The sequence below is a fragment of the Perca fluviatilis genome, chromosome 21 (genome assembly GCF_010015445.1).
Source record: "Perca fluviatilis chromosome 21, GENO_Pfluv_1.0, whole genome shotgun sequence".
Lineage (NCBI taxonomy): Eukaryota > Metazoa > Chordata > Actinopteri > Perciformes > Percidae > Perca > Perca fluviatilis.
In genome coordinates, this window is record NC_053132.1 from 27,712,182 (window position 1) to 27,738,509 (window position 26,328).

Consider the following 26,328-nt stretch of genomic DNA (forward strand, 5'->3'; position numbering starts at 1 on the left):
ATGGAGCCCCGATGGGTTTCATCAATCGCCTGCAATATACAACTGCACCAGTAATTTGTGAAATAATTCATCATCTTATTAAAGTTCAACTCATTATCATTATTATGAACTGTCACTTCATCATTCTGATTTTCATACATGTTTTTTATTGTACAGTACACAGACCGCTTTTCCATCTGAACAAGGCTACAAATGCTAAAGCCTGCTAACTAGCTAGCCTGGGTTGTTAGCTTGGATTACTTGTCAGCATCAAAGTCAGCGTTGTCAGCTAGGTCCTGTTGTTTAGAGCGAGCACAGAGACCATCTGACTTTTCAAAATCTTCAGAGTGAAAACTACGGCTCTTGAGGGTTCGAACACACAGCAACATCTCAGAAAACCAACCGCAGAAAGAGAAAGCTTTTCATCCGGAGGAGTGCAGGGATTGACCCATACTGGGTTTTCAGGGACGATACCAATACCGTAGTTCATGAAACAGATAGCTGATATTTGGAACACGATATGCATTTACGGTACAAAAAAATCTTTTAGTCAAAATTACATTTTGGAATGTTACAAACTCCGACACCAAAGTTTGTTTAAATGCTTTAAGCAATTATTACGGTTTGTTTGCAAGTGTTGCAGACTGCTTACAGAGCTGTTGCAGAACCAATATAACTTTTTAATTAATTAAAGCTGCAACCAAGAGTTTCACAATTTAGGAGGAAACTCCGCCCCCTACAGTTCCTGTGTGCAATTAATGTGACCCAATGTTAATATAAAGGTACAGATTATAGCTGCTTAAAGCCAGGGAGGGTGGCATGTGACTACTAACAAGAAATTAAATATGTTACATTTTTATAATTTTATTAAATGTGCAAATCTTAAACTTGTGCATACATAGCCAGGCTCCCCAGGTGCTCTGTGACCTAGTGGTTCCTCACAGAGCTTTGGGTTCTGTATCGCGTGGAACATCCAACGGGAACTGTAAGATGTCCTTACGTAAATCATCATTAGGACAAACAGCCTTTTCTGTTCGGGGGATCAATATGTGGAATTTGTTTCCTATTGAACCTAAAAATGATCCTGACTGGAATAATTTTAAACTTCTTCTTCAGCTTGTGTTGTGTATTGTTTTGTCTGTATTTCCTTGTGAGTTTTTGCATTTTAAGGTATGTATCTATTGATGAACTTGTGTTCTTTACTGTCTTTTTGCAAGGGTTGAGTTATTATATTTAAAAGGGGTCCATCTAGGGACGTGCATTACAAATTAGCTTAGGCTATAAATGCTGTGGTGGGTGGCATAAGTCCATTCTACATACTGGTCCCTATACAAATAAACACAAAAAAAAATAACAACCAAAAAACAACACTGCTGTTATGGAAAGTGACATTATGAAATAAAACAGACTTTTGAAAAAGGGTGTTTCTAAATAATGTGTCAAGTTTTATTAATTTATTTTTTCAAGTGTATGAATAGAACTGAATTGTTGGTTCTATTTCTAAATTTTACACTATTTATTCGTCTGATTATTTATTTAATAATTATCTTTTTACATGGACCTCTCTGAAAAATACTCTCAGAGGGGTATGAGTGTCTTGGAGGATCACTGAGACACAGCAATGTCTTCTCCATGGTGACCTCATCTTCTAAATGAGTTGTCAGTGGCTGAGGGCAGCAGCAGAACACACACGCTCACTTACACGTTCATCAACATAAACGCTAACATGGCCACCTTTTACTTCACTGGAAGAGCCTATGACTAAGAGTTGCCTGCACTCCACACAAGGGCCTGCCATCTCTCTGCACTACAACAGCCGTGGCCTGTATTTATATTAGCTGCAAAGCAATTTTAACTGTACATTCCAGATAGTTGAACAGCACTTGGCCCAGGCAGGCGAATATTTCAAAGCTTACAACCAACAAAAAAAAAAAAGAATCAGCGATCAATGTCCAGTCAACAGAGCACTTGGCATGAGGAGGAACGCAGCATTTTGCAACAAAGGTAACAGATTTATTTATGTGTCTGAGCTCACAGAACCCTGGTATACCTTTCAATAAGTTTTACTGTAGCATAACTAAATATGAAACCAATTACAAACTTGGGTCGGCACTACAAACAGACCCTGGGTTTGTATTTATTTTTAACCTTCATATTGAATACAAGTATTTACTTCATGCTCTCCCATTTGGTTTTTCATCACGTCACACAGACTGGTTTGATAAATAATAAATGTGTTTACTGCGCGTGTGGACTGAGGTAATAATGTTCTATCCATCAACTGATTCTGGTCTCGGGGCCTGTTGCTCTCGGCTTCGCTCGGATGATGAATGAACATGTGAGTAATTTCACGGATGAATTAGGAGCTAAAAACAACAGCAGGAAAGGTCGGCACACATTCCACCTGTTGCTAAAAAACTAAAACGCTGGTTTTTGTTATGGCGGTGAGGTTTTATGCTGATGGTGGCTAAGATAGAAGGCCTGGCCGGTCTGCAGAAAAGCCTTAGGTAAACATGTGTGTCTCTCTGTGTTCACAGAGCAAGCCACTCTTATCATGTCTACAGTAATATCTGTTCATTACATTCATTTAAAATCTTTTTTTTCTCCTGAACCAAGTTCATATTGTAACCACAGGCATGGGGTTAAAGCTGTTGTGCAATGCATAGTGCAATGGATAATTGTCCATAATCAAAGAGCTAAGTTCATTTCCTCTGATGAAAATCAGCCAGTTTACGGGCACAGCGCTACATCAACAAGCAAGTTGTGCAGAGCCGATGTTAAACTGCATGAGATGATCGAGTGCTGGGCTGATCATGTCTATCAGCATCACTGGCTAATCTCCTCCAGATGAGAGTAATCTCCACAACGCCGGCCACCATCAAATCAGTGTGGAATCCACGAGGTGCTGCACGAAAAGCCAGACTGGAGCAATGAGAGTTGTTTTACTGCAGGTGTTAGAGAGTCCTGAGCTGCCAAACAACGTTCTTACCCACTCGGACCTCTCCTCCACTCTTATTTTACTAAATGAAAAGAGCGTTGCCCAGATCTGTATCAGGTAAACCTCTGTTTTGATGTTAAACCCAGTGGAGAGTTACAGTGGTGCTGGGACACCTTCAGCTACCCAATCAACATGTGTGTGATGTGAGGCCAGTGAAGTCTGATTGCATGTTTACTGCGACTTGTTCGGCATTCACAGACCTAGTTCAGGGACAAAGTGATCAATCAGTGAACCTTAGGATGATTTTAAATGAAGGATAAAAGAATAAATATGTTTCATTTCTTTCCTTGCCTCTCCATTCCTGCCTGGTCTTATGATGGCAAACAAAAGAATAATTTTCATTTACATGATCACTGATGTATGAAAGCAAAGATGAAAAACAAGATTTTGAGGAATACTGCCTTTTCCAAAAGGGAGCAGGCTGTTACACTAGTAACGCCTTGAATGCGAAATAGAGACATTTATTAAAAGCATGAACCTCTGGAGAAAAAACAGCCTTGTTTTCAAGGTGAGCCTAACACAAATATACAGAAAACACAGTAGATGAAGCAAAACATTCAAACAGACACAGACACAGCTGCTGACTCAGCTACAAGACAGACACCCTTAACCATCATAGGAGTAGTAGGAGTTTTGGTGGATTTTTTGATTATACAGTTATCAACGTACAAGTACGGTTGTACTGCTGAATAGGTTTGAGAGATGAACCACATAGCCATTTGCTGTTAAAGTCACCCATCATAATCATTTCATCTGGACGATCTAAAGAGTGCAAAAACGTGGGGAGACCCTTAAAAAGCCTTTTAGGCTTCTGGCCTCCTTTGCATATTCTGTAATTATTAATATTGCTCCGGTAGTTCTTTCTTTATGTGCTATTAAATAAAAGAAGGAATGAAATTAATAAGTTAATGGAAGACAAAATAGATAGGGTTGCCTTTTTGTATGACAAGCTCTGAAGACAAATATTCCTATGAGTTAGAGTTAGTTCCTATGAGGAGAGTTACTGATGCCATCATTTGGACTCTTATAAAGCTCTAGGACACATGTTTCAAACTCAAGGCCCCTCGCAGATTTTGATCCGGCCTGCATATCAATTTAGGTTCACAATCAATTTTGGCCCACCTAAGTTTTTGTTGCTTTTCCCGAAGTTTTGGTCACTTTTTCAGACACTTCTGTCACTTTTTCAGACGTTTCTGTCACCTTTTCCGACCTGTTGAAACATTTTTGTTCACTTTTTTAGGGTTTTATGTCAACCAAACTGTAAGTGAGAAGACTATATGAGACATGCAATAACAGTCAAAGATATTTTATGTCAATAAACTAAACATATATGGCTCTTGGTGTGATTTTCGTTTTCCAGTGTGGCCCGTAGTGAAACTGAGTTTGACACTCCTGCTCTAGGAATATAGCCAGGAGATGTATTGCCATTTATACGTCTTACAAAAGTATATCAACACTACAGAAACACAACACCTGAACTAAGGACAATTGACCGAGAGAAAACCTCCCTGTGATAAGATACCAGCTCTCAAAATTTACTCCTGACAAAGAGCCGAGCCTGAAACTCTTTGGAGCCCCCCAAGGGCAGGGGACAAAGGAAATATTAATAACACTGGGGAGGGCTTTGCTTTTTAAAATAAGTGAAACATTAGATTTAAGCAGGCCCCAAACCCCAATAACTTTCTAAACCGATATAAACACTGATTTGTGCCTATGTCCATTAAGCTTATCAACACTAACATGTAGGCCGGCTGGGTTGTGCACTATGTCATCATGCAATAAGTAGGTTATTGGGGTTATGCAATATGTTAGTGGTGCAATTCATGGGCTGTTGGATTGTTCAATATGTCATTGTGTACTGCATAGGTTATGTGGAAATTTGTGCAATACGTAGGCTATTTGGGTTGTCCATTGTCATTTGTGCAATACATAGGCTATTGGGGTTGGGCAATATGTTAGTTGTGCAAAGGCTGTGCTACAACAGCCGACGGGGTTGCTCAATTAAAAACTGCCACTGAAAGGAGGAGTTAATGTGCTTACTATATATAGTCTGGCTATCACCAGACCAAGCTCAATCTTTTAACGTTGAACATTAGTCTGGGGAGTCTGCTCTGTATTTTCTACTGCACAAGAGGCGTGAGAAATGGGCATAGTTGAAATGACTCTGTACGCAATTGGATAGTCCTTCAACCAATCAGACCAGCGATCCGGGTGACATTTTAAAACAGCAGCGACAGCGGCATCAACAGGTTGCTGCGCTTCGCCATGTTGAATGTAAACAAAAAGCTGCTTGCCGTCGCTTTTCTATCGTTATCGTGTTAAACCCGCCAATAGCGGATATAATAGGTGGATAAGCCAGTTTGTGATTAGTCCCCGCAAATTTGTAACGGAAGCAGAATAGAAAAATTTACAGGTTTCCAGCCTGAGCTGCAGGGCGAAATCAAATCACCAGCAGATGGGGCTGGGTTTACCCAGTCAATACTATATAGGTACCTGTCTAATGTATATGAGAGCATGTTTTGTGTTGCATGAGAGTATGTGTTGAGAGATGCTTATTTTCTGTATTTTCTGTAGTCCAAAACAAATATCCCTTCAGGGACAATAAAAAATATCTTATCTTATCTTACAGTTGCTTGTGTTTATATTTTTAAAAGCTAAAGGTGTACGATATATATCATTTATGAATCAGGTTTTTCATTTCAAACCTACACCTTAGTCTCACATTGTCAGACCTTCCTCAACAACATTGCGGAGCATGGTCTGGCTAGTCCACACAGCATTCCTGTATGGGAGAAAAACATGCTCTGGTTTATTGGCATTTCTTTAAACCAATCACAATCGTCTTGGTCGGTGCTAAGCGCTGGACGGAGCAACGGTGCCTCTGCAAAATAGTCTCGGGAAGGAACTTGTTTTGGTGGAACATGTGTACGTTTAAAATTCCAACAAAAAAAGAAAGAGGAAGGGGACGGACATCCATCCGAAAAGAAGGACATCTGGCGGAATTTTCAGCAGCACCGGAGCAATCCTAGAATTAGAACGTTGTGGATAAGGTTGGGTACCGAACTCTGTAGTTTTTTGGGTACCGACCGAATTACATTGGTTCTACCGTGGACCGATTCACGCTAAATCAAACGGTGCCAAATTTTGGCACCTGAGAGCAAACTTATCTGTCCTCTCTGCATGTTGACAGAGAATGGAGCTCCGACACATACGCACACACACGTGGATGGAGCAAACTAGGTCGGCTCAGCAGTTTTGTTGAAGTCACAGTGAGTCACGGCAATGCCGGTAAAGCAGGTGCAAGTGTGGTTACACTTTTCAAAACATTACACAGACAGCGTTATGATATTAATGGAAAGGTGAAAGCGGTCGCGGTGCGGTTACACTTCCTCTGAGACAAGCAGGCACAGCAGTGGTTTCTATGCCCTGGTGACTGACTGACAGGCTGAGGTTGTAAGGTAACTTTATTTCTACAGCACATTTCAGCAACAAGGCAATTCACAGTGCTTTACATAAAACATAAGAGCAATTAAAAACGGTCATGAAAATAAAACATAGAATAAAGAATAAAGAAAAATAGAATAATATACAAATACAAGAATAATGAATATTTATTTGATTTAATACGTTGTAGGGACAGGTATGGGACCGGAGAGGGAAGGGTTTTATTTTTGTTTATTTAGTTTTCAGTGTAAAATGTTCTAAAGAAATAACTAAATGTTAATTGCATGAATAGGTTTGTAATTATATTTACAACTGAAATTATTTTTTTCTTATTACAGAGGGAAAGTACCAAAAAAAGATACCGTTGGGTACCAGAACCAAATTTGAGGTACCGGCATTGGTACAGATAAAAGTGTGAACGGTACTCAACCCTAGTCGTGGATATAGACTACCTAAACCTTAATATTAATATTGACCTTATATCCAGTAACAGCCAGTCAGTCTGCTGACTTAATGAGCTGTCCTCAGTGCATTTCGGCTGTATCCATCAGCAGTAAATGATGTCAGTAACATTCTTATCTTTCATTTGTGTTTGGAGTCTTTGGCAGGAACATGAGGAGCCACAGTCTGGCCTCCGCACTCGTTTTGTTTTTGGCTGATTTGAAGAATAAGGTGATTGAATCAATGGCTGAATCTGAGGAGATTCCAGTTTATGTTCATCTGCCTCTGCAATTACTCTCACTCCCGCGCCACACATGACATCATGGAAAACTCTGTAGGGTCTAGGAGCGCAGAGGGAAATGTTGTGCTGCTCTGGCTATCCTGCGCGTCTGCAGGGATACATCAGTCTTAAAATAGCGATTTAAATCACAGGATTCCTCGGATACTTTCACCTTCAGCCCTGTTAGGCCAGTGGCATTTAAGCTAGGTTGATTTGGGCTGAGATATTTCAGAATGGATTAGTCATCAGATGGATTCAATAAAATGTTCAAACAACCGTGTTTTATCTGGCCCGGGGACTTCCTTGGCACAGATGTGTGACGTGCACACTTCTTTACCTGCTGCTTGTATGTGGGCTGAAATAATATGCTACAAGTGATTTTGCTTTCTGAAGTTTTGAAACAACAATGATGCTGATAAAATTGAGGTGAGCTTGTCTGTGTGTTACTCCCAGCTTTTTGAATAGATATAGACAACTTCCTTAATCATTGGAAGGCTACCATTAGTGTCCCTGAAACCGAATGTCCAAGACAACAACAATCCTTCTGCCTAAAGCTTATTCACAGTCAGCAGGATCATGACTGTTAAACTCTTTTCTACACCTAAATGAGTCCTGAGAGGCAAAGTCAGACTGAGACATCATCACAGTCGGATGGCATACTCATCCAAAAAAGGGTAAAATGTCCAAAGACACATTGCACATTGTGTTGACTACAGGATCAACTGTTGCTTTATGTCTCTGTTCAGCAGTGGCTCCACACTAAGGGGATCTTCCTGAACACTGTTCATGGCACTGCGCAGCAGCACATTCAGTTCTTTCGTTAAAGAGCCAATCCAAACGTTGTTTGAGATAGTACAAAAAAAAACAGACTGCAACAAAAGTTTCAAATTGTTGTGAGTATTGGAAACAGAAAAGACAACTTTGGCACAATTGTATCAAGTTGGCTTGAAAAAAAATTGCTTAAGTCCATTTCATAAATTATAGGTAAACTATAAAAGTTTTAGATTAAAATGAAAATTGTAATCTTTACACTTTATTCTGCTTTATGACAGATTGTTTCTGAGTCTTCTTGCATTTTTAAAATGCTTTAATGCCCCTGAAAACTTTTTTAAAAATCCTATCTATTCCGTAACATTAAATACCAACCAGTCCTCCAAATGACCATGTAGGTGGTTTATTCCTTCCCTCTAATACAACCCACAAGAACGTTTCATGAAGTAAAGTAGTAGGGGTGGCAGGAAATACGGCCCAGAGAGTTTTCTGTCCTCCTATCTAAACCAGAGAAGGTAACGGTCGTGGTAAAGTTGTGAAACGGTCCCAGTTTGGATAGGTTTAGACACCAAAACTACTTAGGTTTAAAAAAAGATACTGGTTTGGGTTAAAATCAGTATATTTGTTAGGTTACTTCTCCTCAGGTTACGCATGTGACACAGAACAGAAAAAAAACGCACCAATTCCTTTTTCTTTTCAAACAGGACATAAAAAGTCCTGTGCTTGTTTGAACCCTCCCACCCTCACCTTAACGGACTTTCTGGGTCCTAATACAGTAAAGTTACATGACTTCCTGCTTTGCTCCTCAGTCATAATTACTACTGCCACTAGAAGGCCACGCCAAACAATACAAGTAAATATGGGTCGTTTAAATATTCACCATTAAATAAGCTGCAATCAAAGTTACAGCTCAGAAAAAAACATCTGTATTTTTAGAAGAATGTCAGCCCAAAACTCAGGGTAGTGTGGGTGTGGTTTAATCAGATTTGATTGACAGTGTCTGGAAACATGAAGCCCACAGCTAACATCAGATTGTGTTTGGAACATTGTTATACTGTTTAAAGTGTCACACCATTACAGACCCTAGACTGTGCTCGCTCACAGGAAGAAGCCTAATGATCTTTAAATGAACTACTGGGGTTCAAACTGTCAATATCATCCAGGGTCCCCCCCAAAGAGCAATTTTCCAAACAACAGTTGAAGAAACAGAACATAAACTTTAATAGCAGCGCTGATCTCAGTTTTACTGTCCAGAGTCTGGCTGTACCGGACTCTTTCTGTGATTTTAATGGTGGTATTTAGATTATGATTATTATTTTTTTAAGCAGTTTTATTATTTGGGGTTTCCTTTACTCAAGCATAATGTGCATTATCAAATTGTCAGAAATAACAGGCACATGCATAGATTTCTCTCAAATAAGGTAACAGACTTATTGCCTTTACTGTACGAGAACAGCTCATGCTCGCTGTTGTGCGTTCACACTCCAAAGGCCCATTCTGAGTCAGGAAAAACCCTGCATTCATATGATCAACACTTAGTCAATCATATGAGAGCTAATGGTGGGGTTGTCTTACTTTGCTCTAAGAATTGCAGGGCTGGTCTCCAGGATAATCATATGGACCCTGTGAGAGTGAACAGGATCATTTGATCGGGCTTGGATCTAAAAAGAGAAGCCTACCGCTCTGGCCCTCTGTCGACAGCTGCTGCTTCTTCAGTGCGTGGTTCCTTCTCTTCGTCCACTGGCCCTGTGTAGCCCAGCCAGCACAACCCACTCCCGCAGAGATATCTTTCGGTCACTCAACCACCTGTGAAAGAGAACAAGAGCCAATGAGAGCGCATAATTGGAGCACTTGACTCTGACTACTACCGCAGTCAGCTGTTTGAGAGCCAACATTAACTGAGTTTGAAAAAGCATGAAAGACACAGCAAACAGCTATTTGAATGTTTGCATTTGAGCAATCCTCGGTGGTGCAGGGAGCTGGAGTGCAGCCATGTTAGTGTTTGCAGAATACAGATTTTGTATTGTTTCTTTCCAGAGGTCCATATGAGCCCAGGCAGACGGCAGAGTGCGTGTCTGTTTGTTTACAGCGCTTTAAGCCCACTTTCAGCCACACAGATGCATCCCTCCATCAGCCGCTGCTGCCAACATATCAATTTACACAATTTACAAAGAGCAGACCTTCCTAGCTCCTGAGCAAATATTAAACACATCTACTCTGTGGATTCAGTAGCTTAGAGAGCCCCCACAAGGTGTCGATGTGAAAAATGAGCCTCTAACTCAGATCCCAGACAAGCCAAGTCTTCTGTGCAGCCTGTCTACGCTCCCTACACTACATCATCTCCTGAGGCCTGTACCATAGGGCACCGCAAACATACATTACTGTTTTCTTTAATAAGATCTGTTTGGAGAACCGCTCATATACTTACAGGACAATAAAACGCTCATAAATGTATGGAACGGTTTATTAAAAATAGCAAGTTTTTAAAAAAGCGCCTTCAGTGGGTTGGGTTATTGTCAAGGCTACAGTTTTACTACAGGAACAAGAAAAATAGCATGTTGGGATGAAACAGCATAGATTTATACTTAATGTGTATTTAGAAGATAGAAACGAGCTGATCCCAGGACACTCCGGATGCAAAGTAAATGAAATGGAATGATCACACCCTGAACCTTTCAGTCCGGTATATTTTGAAAGCCACCAAGATCCATTTCAACATATATACACATAACATATATGAGGGGGTCAGAGGGTCCTTTGGTCCTGGTTTTGTGTTTGAGGGAGCAATTGGGGAATTGCCTTTAAGCACAAAAACAAATAACTAAGTCAATTTTAATAGAATGTAATGTAATATGGAATGTAGTTTTATGTAAACAGGAACAATGCACAATTAAACATTAACCTTGTATAAGAACAAGGAGAGATGCATTGCATCAGGTTGTGGCACAAGTGCTATTTTTCGCCTGTTTTCACACCTAATTTACAATAATACAAATGTGCAAAGTTGCATCAATAAAATTATCGTGGGCTCAATCATTCCCACATCCTAAAACCAGACCCCCACCCCCCACCTCCCCTTGCTATGTCTGTTCAATTCAAAGTGTTTATTTTTGCCATTTGCTCAAGTACAACGTACAGGCGCATTGGAATAATTGTGCGGATCACTCAGTCAGTAAAAAAACACTCATAATTAAAAAAAAGACACAGCAGATAAAAAAGTCCACATACTAAAAAATAACAATAAGTACAATAAATACAGAAGTGCAAAGTGCAAACTTTTGCCCATGATGATTGCACAGAAAGATGAGGTAGGTGTGCGTGTGTGCGCGCACGTGTGTGTGCACGTGTGGTCTCAATGTGTCAGAGTCTGAGTCTAAGGTGGGACAGGGTACTTCAAACCAGATAGAATGTCCTTAGCCAGCAGTCTGATGGCTGCTGGGTAGAAACTGTTTTGAAAGTGCTTTCTATTCGCTCTTATGCTCTCTGGTCGATGGTGTCTCAGCACAAAACCAGAGCTTCTCCACCTAAACAGAGAGTGACTGGGGTGATGTGGATCCTGGAGAATGGATTTGATTTTGTTCCTGCAGCGATATGTGTACAGGGTGTCTATGGAGGGGAGCTGTGTCCCTATGATCCTCATTGCTGTTTTAATAATCCTCTGGAGGGCCTTCTTCTCCTTCACTCTGGTGTTACCATACCACACAGTAATGCCCTTACACTTTCTACCAGCCTCCTGTAGGCCTGGGTGAGCAGCTGACTCAGGCCGGCTTTTTTCAGGGACCTGATAAAGTACAGCCTCTGCTGAGCCTTTTTCACATTGGCCATGGTGTTCTCTGACCAGCTGAGAGTGTTGGTGATGTGCAGGCCCAGGAACTTGAAGTTGTGAACACGCTCCACCACAGCACCTTTAATTTCCAGGGTTTGTAAGGGGGGAGCTTTCTTCCGGAAATCCAGAATGAGTTCCTTGGTCTTATCGGTGTTTAGGACAAAGTTTTCCTTCCCATAGGCCAGTATTCTGTCCACCTGCTTCATGTCGTGAGAGTCGTCACGACATGAATTTGAAGTCACTTATTTATGTGGAATGTTGTAAAACAATTAATAAAAATAGTCAGATAAGGATGCCCTCTCAGTTTTCTGGGATTCCTGTTGCCTCTTCCAGGAAACAACATCTGCTCAGACCATATCTTGACACACAGATTACATGTAGTGTGGTTGAGGGAATAAAGAAGGGTTGCACGCTCTACTGTACATAAACTTCAGCCGGGGCAAACAATAACAAAGCCGTGCATTTACCTCAGAAACAAGACAACAGTTACAGTAAACCCTGGTCTGTTAAAAGGATAGAGGGGACTCCACTGTAGAGCATCAGGAGGAACCACTTTAATGAAGCCTTAACTGATGGGCCTGGCTTAAAAGCCCACCCAGACACAGATAGGGCCTTCGCTGGCAATTTATACAACAGTGACAACCCCCACTGGGGTTAGGTTAGAAACCCTGCCTCAAAGACAAAGAGAGGACATCAATGATTATGTTTCATATTAGCTCATGAACTATGATAAGCTATCAGTGAATCTGCTGGTTTTACGACACAAGATTCGCTGAAGAAAAATGCCCATTTACTGAAAGGCTTGAAGGGATGTGTGGAAGTGTGGATGAAAGAAAGAGAAAAAGAAAACATGGCTGTCTTCAAAAGAACCAGGTTATAGTCTGATGCTATCTGAGCCAGTGGTGAACAAATGGTGGCCTTTATCTCTGTGTCAACATAATAAGAGCCAAGACACGTGGCACTTGGAGCTCCATCGAGATGAGCTGATAGGAAGTTCCACTTAACAGTTGTCCTCTTATTGATTGCCTCGGCCGGGCCGAATGCTTGTTGTGTTATCTGCCCTTCTCCCTAATGACTCCCAGATTAAGGAGTGACTGGAAAGGTAGACAGCCACTCGCCTCGGGATGTTTACTACCCCTCCTATATCCTCTGAATGCTGGGATGTTAATCTTTATTACCTGGCACTGTTTAAGTTATTGCTCACTGAACGTGCTTGTGTGATGTCACACTTAAAGACGCCATGTTGTAGATTGTGTCAGTGATGTAGCAAAATATGTATCATATGTAATGTTTCTATTCAATTCAATTTTATTTCTAGTGTCAAATCATAACAGAAGTTATTTCAGGACACTTTCCAGATGGAGCAAGTCTAGACTACACTCCCCAAGATCAAGCATTTGGTGGGACAGCGGCAAGGAATAACAACCTTTTAAAAGGCAGAAACCTCAGACAGAAAAGGGATGCACAGCAACCACAATAATAACTAATAATAATAACCTATAATAATAATAATAATAATAATAATAATAATAATAATAGAAATATGACTATACTAATTATAGCAGTGGGCATAATGGAATATAATGACAAAGAGTAGCAATAATAGCAGTAATGATAGAAGAACTATGACTAATAATTATAGTAGCAGTGAACATCAAGAAGGAATACGACAGAAGGCGCATCCACCATCCAAGTGCCACCACAATCCAAGGAAATTTGCGAGGCGACACACAAGAACTCCTGGGAACAAGCTAAGTTAGTAACATGCATTAATAGGACATGAATGCACAAAGATGGAGAGAGACAGGAGGAGTGAAGAGCTCAGTGTGTCATAGGAAGTCCCCTGGCAGTCTAAAACTATGGCAGCATAACTAAGGGCTGGTCCGAGGCAAACCTGAGCCAGCCCTAACTATAATCTTTATCAAAGAGGAGAGTTCTTAAATGTGGTGATGGTGTCTGCCCCCCCGAACCCAGACTGGGAGCTCGTTCCACAGGAGAGGAGCCTGAGAGCTAAAGGCTCTGGCTCCCATTCTACTTTTACAAACTGTAGGAACCACAAGTAACGTGCATTCTGGGAGTGCAGTGCTCTAGTGGGGCAATAAGGTACAATGAGCTCTTTAAGATATGATGGTGTCTGACCATTAAGACCTTTGTAGGTCAAGAGAAGGACTTAAAATGTATTCTGTATTTTACAGAGAAGCTAATACAGGAGAAATATAATCTCTTTTCTTGTAAGTACACGCGCTGCAGCATTCTGGATCAACTGGAGAGTCTTAAGGGACTTATTGGAGTAACATGATAATAAGAAATTACAATAGTCCAGCCTCAAAGTAACAGATGCATGGACTAGTTTTTTTGCATCGTTTTGAGACAGGATGTGCCCAATTTTTGCGATGTTACGCAGGTGAAAAAAGGCAGTTCTTGAGATTTAATTTATGTGGGCATTAAAGGATAAATCCTAATCAAAGATAAGTCTGATTTTCGTTACAATGGTGCAGAATGCCAGGGCTTACACTATCCCCTTTAAAAACCCTTTTGACTTTGAATTGTGGCCTCGAAACCAAAACCAAAGTTTGACAGGGCTAGAGGCCTAATACATGATTTAGTGTTAAAACCCTTAAAGTTAAAGTTAAATTAAAATTAATCTTTAATAACTAATGTGTGTGTAAAAAAATATTTGGTACTTTAATTAAAAGCTGAAGGTACAAGCCTCTGTATACAAAAAGTGCAAGGGAAACATCTAATCACTAAGCTTCAAATTCTGTTCCGTGGGGAGATCACGTGACCGACGAACTGCATGGCTGCTCGAGGCTGAGCTCTCCGCCCCATCTCTGTATTTTTATTAAAAACCAGGTCTATTCTTTTTCATTCAACACCAATCCTTTGATTTGTTACCACGGTAACTTAGTGGAATGCCTGGAGGAGCGAAAACGCAGACCCTGCTGCCGTTTACCCGAGCAGAGAATTCTGCCAACTCTGCTAATATGGCGTCGGCTAGCGAGGTTTCGGATGCTAACGCAGACATAGTACGTATGGAGGAGGCCATGGCCAGGGTCCTGGAAAAGCAACAAAGCAGGCTTCAATCAGTGGTGCGCATCGCGGTGAAGGAAGCGTTGGCAGAAATTGACACCTCGCTTCAACACATCAGGACAGAGCTGAAGAGGCCGGGAACTAAGATATCTATTTCAGCGACTAGACGAGGCGCAGAAAGACAGCGGACAGATGAGAAAGCCTGCATTGATGACCAGAGGAAATTTGAGTTGAAGTCGGCTGAACTGGAAGATAGGTCGAGAAGAAATAACATCCGAGTCATTGGGCTGAAAGAAGGTAGCGAAAAAGATGTCCCAATTGGATTTTTGCAAAAACAGTTGCCAAAGTGGATTCCATCCCTACAGAACAGGGCTACCATCGAAATTGACAGAGCACATAGAATCTACGGCAAGGGGACAGCAACACGCACGCTGATTCTCAGGTGTCTAAGATATCAGGACCGCCAAGCAATTATTTAGGGGGCGAGGAAAGTACAACAGGAAGGTCCGATTTGTGATTCCAACGCAATGCTGCACTTTAAGCCTGACTACAGCGCTTTCACCGTACAACGGCGCCAGAAGTGCAGAATAAGCACTTTCTTATTTATCCGGTAACTTTGAGAGTAAACCACGGAGGGAGAACACTCGCATTCACTGCACCCAAGGAGGCGGACAAGTTCTGTCGAGATTTGGAGATGAAGGAAGGAGACGTGACGCTCACGCTGAGCGCTTTGCGACCAGACCGGGAGCTGTTATCGGGCCCGGAGGGCGGCGTGCTGCCTCTGGTGCGGGAAGCTGAGCGGACGGACCCGAGGACTGTGGATTAGCGTACCTGGAAAACTGTGCAAGTTTAACCGAGGACACTGCGTGTAAGTTTAGTAAAGTGACTTTGGAGGGATAGTTGATGAGGCTGAAAGCATGACGGACATGGACTGCTTACTTTACACAGCCTAAGAACACGATAAACACTTATCTTATAATCTATAATCTACTCTTACATGGTTTGTTTCCCACATAGTCTATTTCAGAGCGTACTAGCTGCTCAAAATTATAATGTATGAGCTTGGGAGCAGAGTTATAAGGAGCATCTGACTACATTTTATAATCTATGTCTATTACTCCTACATGGCTGATTTGATTTCATACAGTTTATTTCAGAACTTAATAGATGGTTGGGAATTAGTTTCAAAGGTTTTTGTAACATTATTCATGTTTAACATAGGAAAGCATTAGACCTGTTTCAGTTGACCTGTGACTTTAGACAGGAGGGGCAGTTGTGAGCTGGAGTTTTTGTTTGAGCTGCGTTTGATGCGGCCACGTATCCTACAGAGAGGGAAGGGGGTCTGCGCAGTGTTCGAACTATACCGTGGCCTTCGGGGGAGCCCACTTTTTTTTCCTCGCGGGGGGGGGGAAATGACTTACAAAGATACATAACAGCTAGTGTATGCACTACATGATTTAAATTTTACCCTTCATACTTTATTGACAGGAGTAGATAGGTGAAATAGCAAACAACCAGCCACAAATAGTCTATAAACAAAGCATCAGGCAGTTTTTGAGATTTCACATGAACAACGGTTAAAGTTACTCAGGCTACCGAAGAATAGCCTACCATAATTCCTTCGTTCAATTAGACCTTAGCGACGCACCCCAAGCTGCTGTTCCACTGCTGCCTGTTCCAATTTAACGGGAGAGAGAGGAGCAAGAGGGGTTAGGATCATCTTCAGCCAGAGAGGACATTATTTCTTCAGCTTCTTGCGTTGTCACCCCGGGGGGAGGTGTGCTAACAGGGCTTGCAGCAGGTGAATTAGTCGTGCCATTAACGTCATCGCTACACAATTTCTTAGTAAAACCAAAATTAATTAAACTGCCTTGTTTTCTTTTGCCATATGCTTACTGCAGAATGGATTTCAAGGATTTTGCGCGCCGATTAATGGCCTCCAACGTTTATATTTTTTCTGCGAATCTTTGAGTTAACATGTACTAGTAAACATGAGTTGAATTTGCGCCGCACGCCCGCGCACTTGGCTGATGCTCTAACAAGAAAGCATGTATAGTTATCTTTATTGAAGTGAATTAGGTTCAAATTGCCGACATGCATGAATGATATTTTTGCAGTTTTACACATAATAATCCACGATGATCACATTACACAAAACTGAAATTGCACGTCAAAATGACAAATTGTCAATATTTTTATAGACCCCCCAAAATTTCACAAATCACGTTTTCAGGGGAGCCCATGTCTTATTAAGGGGAGCCGAGCTCCCCCTAGCTCCCCCGTAGATCGCACCCTGGGTCTGCGGTCTCGGAGGGCTAAGGGATTTATTTTATTTTATGTGTTTTCACCACACTGTGCTTAGATCTAACAGCTCACCCTTTGCTACAAATTTATCAATGAATAGGTTACTTGAGACATATATACGCGTACATTTTGAAAATGGCTGTACTTTTAATCCTTTCTGTTAACATCAGGGGGCTAAATGGGCCGATCAAACGAGCTAAATTCCTGGACTATTTAAGAAGGAAGAACATAGACGTGGCGCTTATTCAAAAATCACATTTACGTAAAAGAGATGTAAATCGTCTACAAAATAAATATTTCAGAGTTGCTGCTGCATCTAGTGCAACACCAAAACCAAGGGCTTCATTGTTTTGCCGTCATGGAGATGCACACTTACAAAAGTAGTAAAGACTCTTCAGGCAGGATATCATATATATGTACTACGATAAGGAGTAGGAAAATACCCTTTGTCTCAGTATATGCACTGGCTACATATGATGAAGGCTTTTTCCCGCACCTGACCAATGAATTGCTTTCTCTCAATGAATACTCATTAATTATAGAGGGAGACATGAATGCGGTACTAGAATTCAGGGGTCAACCACACGAAAGCCCAAAAACACATATCAGACATGTTTAATGCAGTTGTGGAATCCCACGATTTTACAGATATATGGAGAATGCTAGCAAGGATTATACCTTTTTTTCCACACGTCATCTCACCCACTTATTTTTTGTGCTCTAATGAACTTAAGGCAATGTTCCACACAATAGCAATGGAACCAGCAATCCTGTCTGACCACAATGCACTGATCGTGATCAGTAAATCGTTAGAGCAATCTCTTAAGACTTGTTCTTCTAAATCTACATATACTCTTTTAGTCACAAATCGAGCAGAGCTAAAAAGGAGAGCTGAATTCATATTGCACACAGTGAGGCAAAATTACTATTTTAATGGTTGTAAACCAAGCAAATTGCTAGCTCTGAAATTAAAACAAAGCGAGTCCAGAGCCACTATCAACAGCATCCGCACGGACCGAGGTATCTCAACGAATCCTAAAGTTTATCACTGCCACTTTCCAATCCTTTTATTCAAAGCTGTATGAATCCTCCTGCAATCCAGATCCGGCGCAGTGCCAAAAGTTCCTAATAGAGTTCCTAATAAACCTGCCTCTTCTTGACCCAGAGGAGGCAGAAGAACTGGGTCAACCTATAACTCAAATCAGCATTAAAAACAGCTAAGAAAGGGAAAACACCGGGGTTGGATGGAATTCCATCAGAACTCTTACTACAGTACTTTGACACACTAGGACCTATCATTTTGCAAACTTTAACCTCGGCCATAGAGAGGGGCACCTTTCATCAACAAACCAACACTGCACTAATTTCGGTCATACACAAAAAGGGCAAAGATCCGACGGAGTGCTCGAATTACAGGCCCATCAGCCTCATTGAGACTGATATTAAGCTTTATTCCAAAGTCTTGGCACTATGCCTAGAACGCTTCATAGCAATGCTAGTCCACCCTGACCAATCAGGGTTTATACCAAAGCGTCAAGCTGCAGACAATATACGCAGATGACTCCATGTAATAGAAGAAGCCAAAAACCTCCCAACAACGGCAGCGATTTTATCACTGGAAGCGGAAAAGGCTTTTGACCGCCTAGAATGGAACTACTTGTGGCAAGTAATGGAGAGGCTTGGTTTGGGAGCCAAATTCACGGACATGGTACGTACTTTATATGCGAATCCCACGGCCATAATCTCAACCAATGGCCTGCATTCACAGCCATTCCCCATCGCGCAGGGCTCGTGACAGGGATGCCTGCTCTCTCCCATGCTATTTGCAATCCCTCTTGAACCGTTAGCCCAAGCCATAAGGCAAAATAAAATATGTAATGTCCAGATTAAATCCAATAACAACTAAATATTGTTATTTGCAGATGATATTTTACTGTACATATCTGACCGTGAGGACTCTATTCCAAAAATCCTTAAGATCTTTAATGAATTTGACTCAATCTCCGGCTATAAAATCAATTGGAATAAATCCAATCTGCTCCTGTTGAACAACAAACTTGTGACATCAGCTATTAGTGATACAATACCAACCCAAAGCAAAATTACATATTTGGGCATCACCATTTACACATTGCTACAGCGAGTTGTCCAGGACAATTATGACACTATATTAAGTAGTGTTCAAAGGGATCTGACTAATTGGTCTGCACTGCCGGCATTGCTACGGTCCAGGATTGCTGTTGTTAAAATGAACATAGTCCCTTGTGTAAACTTCTTAAGTACAATGATCCCCTTACCACCGCCAATAAATTTCTGGAAGAAACTTGACACCGTAATCCGGCAGTATATTTGGAATAGTAAACAACCTAGGCTAAAATACTCTACCTTGCAACGTAAGAGAAATAGAGAAATAGAGCAAAACCTCACTGGAAGACAAAGACTGCAAGACCTCAGCTTTGCAGGTGTGTGTCCAAAAAAGTGTATGCTAGCCTATGGCCCTATTATCACCAACACATTGACCAACTTTAAACCGGTGGAGGAGCAATTACACTACACCAATAAGTGGCATCTGAGCACCCCAATTTGGAACAACATGCACTTAATGTCTGGTAACAAACCTTTTTATTTGTAACCAGTGGAGTGACAGAGGTATTTATACTCTAGACAAGTTATTTAATGGGGAAGGTATGTTGAGTTTTGAGGACCTGAAAACTAGCTTTGAGATCCATCCTTTTTCCTTTATCTTTGCTTAAGGTCAGCCCTAAAATGTTATGGAGTACCATGGGGGAACAGTCTTGAGACCCACCCAATCATTAAATGGCTTGCTGATTTTCCTGCGAGAGGTTTAGTGTCCAGGATTTATGCTAAATTGATGCAAGCATTCGTAGGAGAACTCCCAATAGTAAACAAATGGGAGCGAGAGCTGAGCCTGGAGGGGAACGTAATTAATTGGGAGACAGTTTGGGACAACATTTCCCACTGTTCCAAGAACCCAAATCACCAGCAGATCCACTTCAACATATGTCATAGGACATATTGGACACCTCAGAAGAGATACGTCTCTAAAGCCATTCCTACTCCCTATTGCATGTTCTGTCAACCTGAACAAACTGGAACTTTCCTGCACATGGTCTGGGAGTGTGAACAGGTGCATGAGTTTTGGAATAAAACAACATCAATAATATCTGATGTGATAGGATGTTGAATTCCTACTGACCCGATTGTTTTGTTACTTAATGACGACTCTAAATTACTTCTGCTTGGGAGACAAAAGAAAGTGATAGCTCAACGCTGCCCCCCCCCACTCGCTTTGTATAAAACAGTGGTTGGCGTATTTTCTGGACATAGTTATGCTTGAGCTTTCTACAGCAAGGATTACCAAAGCCAAATCATCTACTATAGACCTATGGAAAGGTGCAGCAGCACAGTATCAGTCCTAATAACCTCAGGATCACAAGAAGTAGCGGAGGGCGACTAGGCAAGGTGTGATTTCTGTTTTTGTTTAATTGTTTGTTTGTTTGTTTGTTTTTGCTTTCTTTTCCTCGAGACCACGGAGGGTGGGGGTTGGATAGGATGGTTGTTCTTGTTCAAGTGTGTTTGTCTGTTCTATTGTTCTTTAAAATGAAAAAAAAAAAATAAATCAAATTCTGTTCCGTGATAACGGCAAGCTGAAGCTAAAGACTAAGCTGTGGAGAAACCTGAAAACAGAATCTGCAGCTTAAATGAATTCACTTTTGGATTTTGAGGCAATTTGGGAAGAATTTAGCACACATGGTGAAGTGTTTTGGTGGTCAACGCTCATAGGTATTATAGTATTTAGAGCCACTTCTACCTTCCAACTTTATCAGTGTGGGCGGCCAACTTTGGGCATTGTCAACTATTATGTAGTCCCATCTCTGATTTGAGAACTCAATAACTTACTCCTCACAGCACGGTGGCCCAATGGTTAGCACTGTGGCCTCACAGCAGAAAAATTCTGGGTTCGAATCCAGGTCGTTCTGTGTGGAGTTTGCATGGGTTTCCTCTGGGTGCTCCACCATCAAATGTTTGTGAAGTGGCACATGAAATGCAAACTTAACAGGACAGTGAATCCCCAAAGTTTATTATTGTAAAGGGACAGATGTCTTAAATTTCTAATGATACCAACAGTATGGGGTCTTTATGAAAAGTGGGGAACAAACAGTATGAGTATCAGTGGCTATAGTGCTCCAGTGCACCACAGAAGTTCAGCTGGACTGTAAGTGCTGCTGAGTCTAAAACAAGACAAAAAGGAATTTTGGCGCCATAAAGCACCAATGTTTTCTCATTGCATTCATTTGACAATGACATATTAAGGAAAAATATGCAGGAACTACTTTCACATTATATAAGCACCAAAGGTGGGTTGTTGTTAACTACTAGTCTCCTTCCTACTATAGTATACTTATGCACCAACAAATTTCTTGAGGCATTCATTAGCAGCTTTACAGTAATTGAGCATTTGTTTAATTTAACTTGGACGAAAAAATACAGATTGCAGTATGTCATGATGAATTATAATGCTTTCTATTTTGAGGTTTTTCTATTTCAAGCCAGAGATTCACACATTTAGCCTTAACTGAATCTCTTGATCAGTCCTGTTCATCTTTCATTGATGAATTATTCATTTGAGCGGTCACATCTGGTATGTTTTCTCTCCTTTTGTCTCTTCCATGCTTGTCTTACACTCTCCGGTGCTTGTTGGCGACCACCAGCCGAGCTGAAGCCCAGCCAAACTTACGGGAGGCTTTCATGGCCTGTGATATTTACGTTGGGGTAAGTCCAGGATTTCCAACTGATGATTGTGAATTTATGTTGCAATCAATATGGGGGATCCTCCGGCTGAGCTCATTATGATCCTTCCTTCTGTGTTTTGTACATGTTGATGGGAGCACCATAATTGGCTGTTTCCAGCTTAGCTACAGGTCCACTTGTTTATGACTTCCACCAAACTGACCAACACTCTTTACTGGAATGCTTTTATCGTAAAGGCTTTTCTCCAAGACTGAACTCTTCCTCACACTATCATCAGGCCAAATGGTAATCTCCAATGATTTCAGCATCCAATACTGTGCAGTGCATCCTCTTGTCTCATGCTGCTTTAATCCAGCAGCATGATAATACTTAGAAGAGTGGAATGTATCTGTGATGGGTGACATACTGTATTTGAATGAGACAATGTGCCGCTCAACAGGCCAGAGGTATGCTTTTATCCTTGTGTGAATGCAGTCTATGGTTTGTGTAATGCTGTGCTCCAACCTGAGCCTTTCCTCACACTGCTGCTCAAACAGCTGGTGTTTCTGGATTTGTTTGAAACTAAATCGACTTGCGAATAATGAAATGGAATCAGCTCTATGTACATGGCGCTTCACTTTAGACAAGTTGTTATTAAATGATTTTTTAACAGAGGATTTGGCGAGATTTAGAACTTTTGCCATTCTATAATAAACAATGGCACGGCCATAATGAAAATATTTACTTAATTCTCTAAAGTGACTTATGGCAACTTTGGCCACTAAACAGAGTGTCATGAGTGTTATGGCGTCAGGTGCCACAGTCTGTATAAATACAGCCTGTACACTTGTTTATAGGAAAACCCCCATCTGGCTTCAGCCAACAGTCAGGCGCACTGGTGACCTCGAGGATTCTTCGAATGGAAAATATAACAGGACTGTTTGCTAAGCGGGGGGAAAGCTGTTCGGCAGTCAACTGTCAAGTGACAGACAAGACAACGTTGTAAAAGACTGCAGGCTCCACATCCCTGAGCCCAGCCCTGTCCCAGCCTGTAAACACACAGCCTGCTGGCTTTTGAAGATCTATCCAAAAAAGCCCAGTGGCCTTTTTTCACCCCCATTTATGGGATTTATAAACAATGACAGTGTTATAGTGCTGTGCAGACTTAAAAGTTCAAGTAGGTAATAACTGAAGGAATAATCAGGAAAAGTACACAAAAAACAAGGAAGAAAAAAAAAAAATCTAAATCAGCAAGAATATAAACAAAATAATAAGGCATGAAGATAAATGGTGCACGCTATCACTGCACCTTTTCAGCCCCAGCTCATTCTTGGATTTATTGTAGGACATGGGATTATTACGTTTATTCATTTGAAACTGCATTAAACAAGCCCAACATTTTTAGTTACTTTTACCTATTTTATGACCAACGTGGTTTAGTCTAGAAGGCCCCTAAAAGCAGCGGGTGACAGTTGATGCATACACAGAGCGCTGTAACTTATGGCAGAGAGAGCGTTGGAGAAAGTTCAAAGGTCAGGTGTTTCAAATAAACAAGGACAGGCTACAATAACTGTTTCTGCCACACATTGTGAAAGACACGCAACATAAAACAATATTGGTAGTTTGGTGTGATGTCACAGCTCCTTTTATATATGTATGGGGCACATATAGGGCTCATTGTTTCTCTTTTGTTTTTATCAGCAAATGTATCTGTTTAATTGGAATGTTTAAAACAGGTAAAGAATTAATATTTTTTTTAATACACTGAAAGTCTGTAAAGTAATTAGTATTGTTGGGTTGTATCTGAGCAGGACGTAACGTGTACCTTCTTACAGTGGAATCAGACAATCCAGCTGATAATCATATTCAACTGCTGCTTTCTATTGGTGAAAATCACTAAAACAAAACATGATGAGTCTTAGGCAAGAACTACAGTGCTTTATTGCTATACCAGTTTAGTTACATACATTTAGGACAATTGAAAACAGTAGGTCTTAAATCTTTATGTGCCTTCACCAAACAGAGTAACAGTTAATACAATAGTAGTACAAAAGGACATTTAGAGATAAAATAAATGCTTAGAAATGCCATTCCTGTTTATATGTTGCTATCTGTTTGTCTTCACAGTCAAATATGAAAATCCAAAGTATCATGAGTTGTCTGACAAACGCACCTTAAACTGAGACTTACAGTAGTCAGCTGAGTGTGTGGCCTGTGTCAGGAAGGCTCGGACTAAGACTCAGAATAACAGCGCATTATTAAGTCAACTGTTCATTGAACACCATTTACAGCTGATTGGACTCAGTCTGATATTTAAAGACAACAAATGTGACAGATCGTTGTAGAAAAGACTCTGCAGGGTTAACTAACAATACCATTTTACATTCTGATGCTTACAGCAGTTCTGTTCAGCTTCTTTTTTTTTTTTAGATGAATGTTTTTATTATTTTTATATTTTTTTTATTTTATTTAACTTTTATTTATCCAGGTAAGTCAATTGAGAACAACTTCTCATTTTGAACATACAGAACAGACAAACACAAGTGAACAAGAACAAAACCCCTCTCCCAACCCCCACCCTCTGCGGTCTCGAGGAAAACAAAAACAGACAAATAAGCAAAAACAGAGATAGTTCTGTTCAGCTTTGAACTCTGGTAACTCCAACTGTCAGACAGTAGTATGTAACTACTACTAACTATTGGTATAATGACCGAAACATAAAGCAGAGTCCCAGCATCAGTGAGTCCACTCTTCAAGCCTTAGTGCTTTGGATTTGGGCTGAATGTTGTCTATTGCTTGGATGGAAGTTTTTGCATTTATCTTTAAAGTTTGTTTGATTTCTTCATGTTGTCTCTTTATGGGGAGAATTGTCCAAATCAGATTCCAGAAACACATTTGTGCAAATACAGCATATCTGCAGGGGCTCACTTTGGTGATGTATATGTCTGTCTTTGTTGCAGAACTACTTTAAGATTCAGACTGATAATTTGTGTTTATTTTTACTTAAGAAATCTAGCGTAGTGTGTCTCTTCCAAAATTCCAAACTTCTGTCAAGCGGCTGCTGCTGCAGTAGTGTGTGAACTGAGTGATTAGTATGAGAGGGTAAGTGAGGAGCGGCAGTCACGCCGACATGTTTCTACTCTGGTCAGTGCAGCTGGGCTTCTAGTATTCCCCTCCTTCAAACTGTTTAGCTTGACGGCCTTTATCCACATCAATCACATGAGGAATTGAGCCACGGGCGTTTCATCAACACGTTTCACAGTGAAAACAGTGGAAGATGTCTCAGACCCACTTACGCACACATACAACAAAAATGAACTGGAATGTGTGCAGCAGCAGCAGCAGAGGCGTGTGTCCTGTCTTGTCTGCTTGCACATGCCAAGAGAGATTAAGATATTCCAGAGAAGAGGATCCGTTAATATTTTACAGTTCACCAGATGTGTCCATAGTGTTATGATAAACATGCTTTCTATGAATCCATCATCTTCCAATCTGGCCCGGTCCTCAGAACTCACCAAATACTTCAAAGGCAGCGAGCGGCACGTGGTGGACTTGGAAATACGACTTCAGCATTAGGTCACAGCACCCAGCGGAGCTGCACAGGAGGTCAAAGGTCTAAATATACCCAATATCAATATTGGAACGTCCACACGTACACACAGCAAGACACCAGGGCAGACATGCACGGGTCTGTGTTTGCAATGTCACAGTGAAGTGCACGGCCCTGCGCACAGCCGGCCTCATTCTGGACGTCCAATAAAAATAAGACCCAAAAACATAAAAAACTACATAAAGAATAAAAAAAAACTGTAAAATAAAACTAAAAAACAAACAGAATTAAAAACATGAGACAGAGGCCAGTTTAAGACTTCAGCTGCTTTTTATAAACGTCAGAGACCACCGATCGTAGAACAACAGGAAGTGTGTTCCACAGAGGCGGAAAACCGCCACTTTAAACAACAAAAGGTTTAAAGTGGCGACTTTAGTTGAGCGCGAGGGACAACCGTTATCCTGCTCAGAAGACCTGAGTGTCCTCCTGGGGACATGAGGACGGAGCAGGACAGAGATGGACACAGGAGGCGGATCATGCAGGGCTCTAGAAGTCAGAACGAAAACCTTAAAATGAATCCTGAACTTTGTCTTTCTCAAACTGAGAGACAATGAAAGATAAAAAGATGAAAAATAGAAGCAAGGAGGAGATGTGACCATGACCTGGTCTGAACTGAGCCCAAACTGATCCAACTCACAGGAACACCGAGCTCCAAATTAAAGAGCTTTGGGGCTTTTGCAGGAAGAAGAATTTACGTTTCTTGGCCAAACTGTGATAATTTTCAAGGTAACAGAGTTATCACCCGGAAACTCAATAAAATGTTTATCTGGTGGTCTGCTGTCTGGACCTTATTTCATTTTCACCTGACACTGGTGTATGGGGGGCGGGGGGCAACAGAACACTAAAGTGAAGCATCACACCATTATTGCCTGTGATATAAAACTATTCAGAAC

The 26,328-nt window shown here is 41.1% G+C and overlaps 1 protein-coding gene across 1 annotated transcript in view; it reads right to left on the minus strand.

The window, feature by feature from the left end:
* The window catches only part of myocd (myocardin), an 80,019-nt gene extending 70,347 nt beyond the window's left edge, over window positions 1-9,672 (minus strand). Inside the window, exon 1 of the mRNA XM_039787831.1 lies at window positions 9,593-9,672. The gene's annotated coding sequence lies outside the window, so the exon portion shown is untranslated. The remainder of the gene's footprint in view (window positions 1-9,592) is intronic.
* Window positions 9,673-26,328: the final 16,656 nt, after the last annotated feature.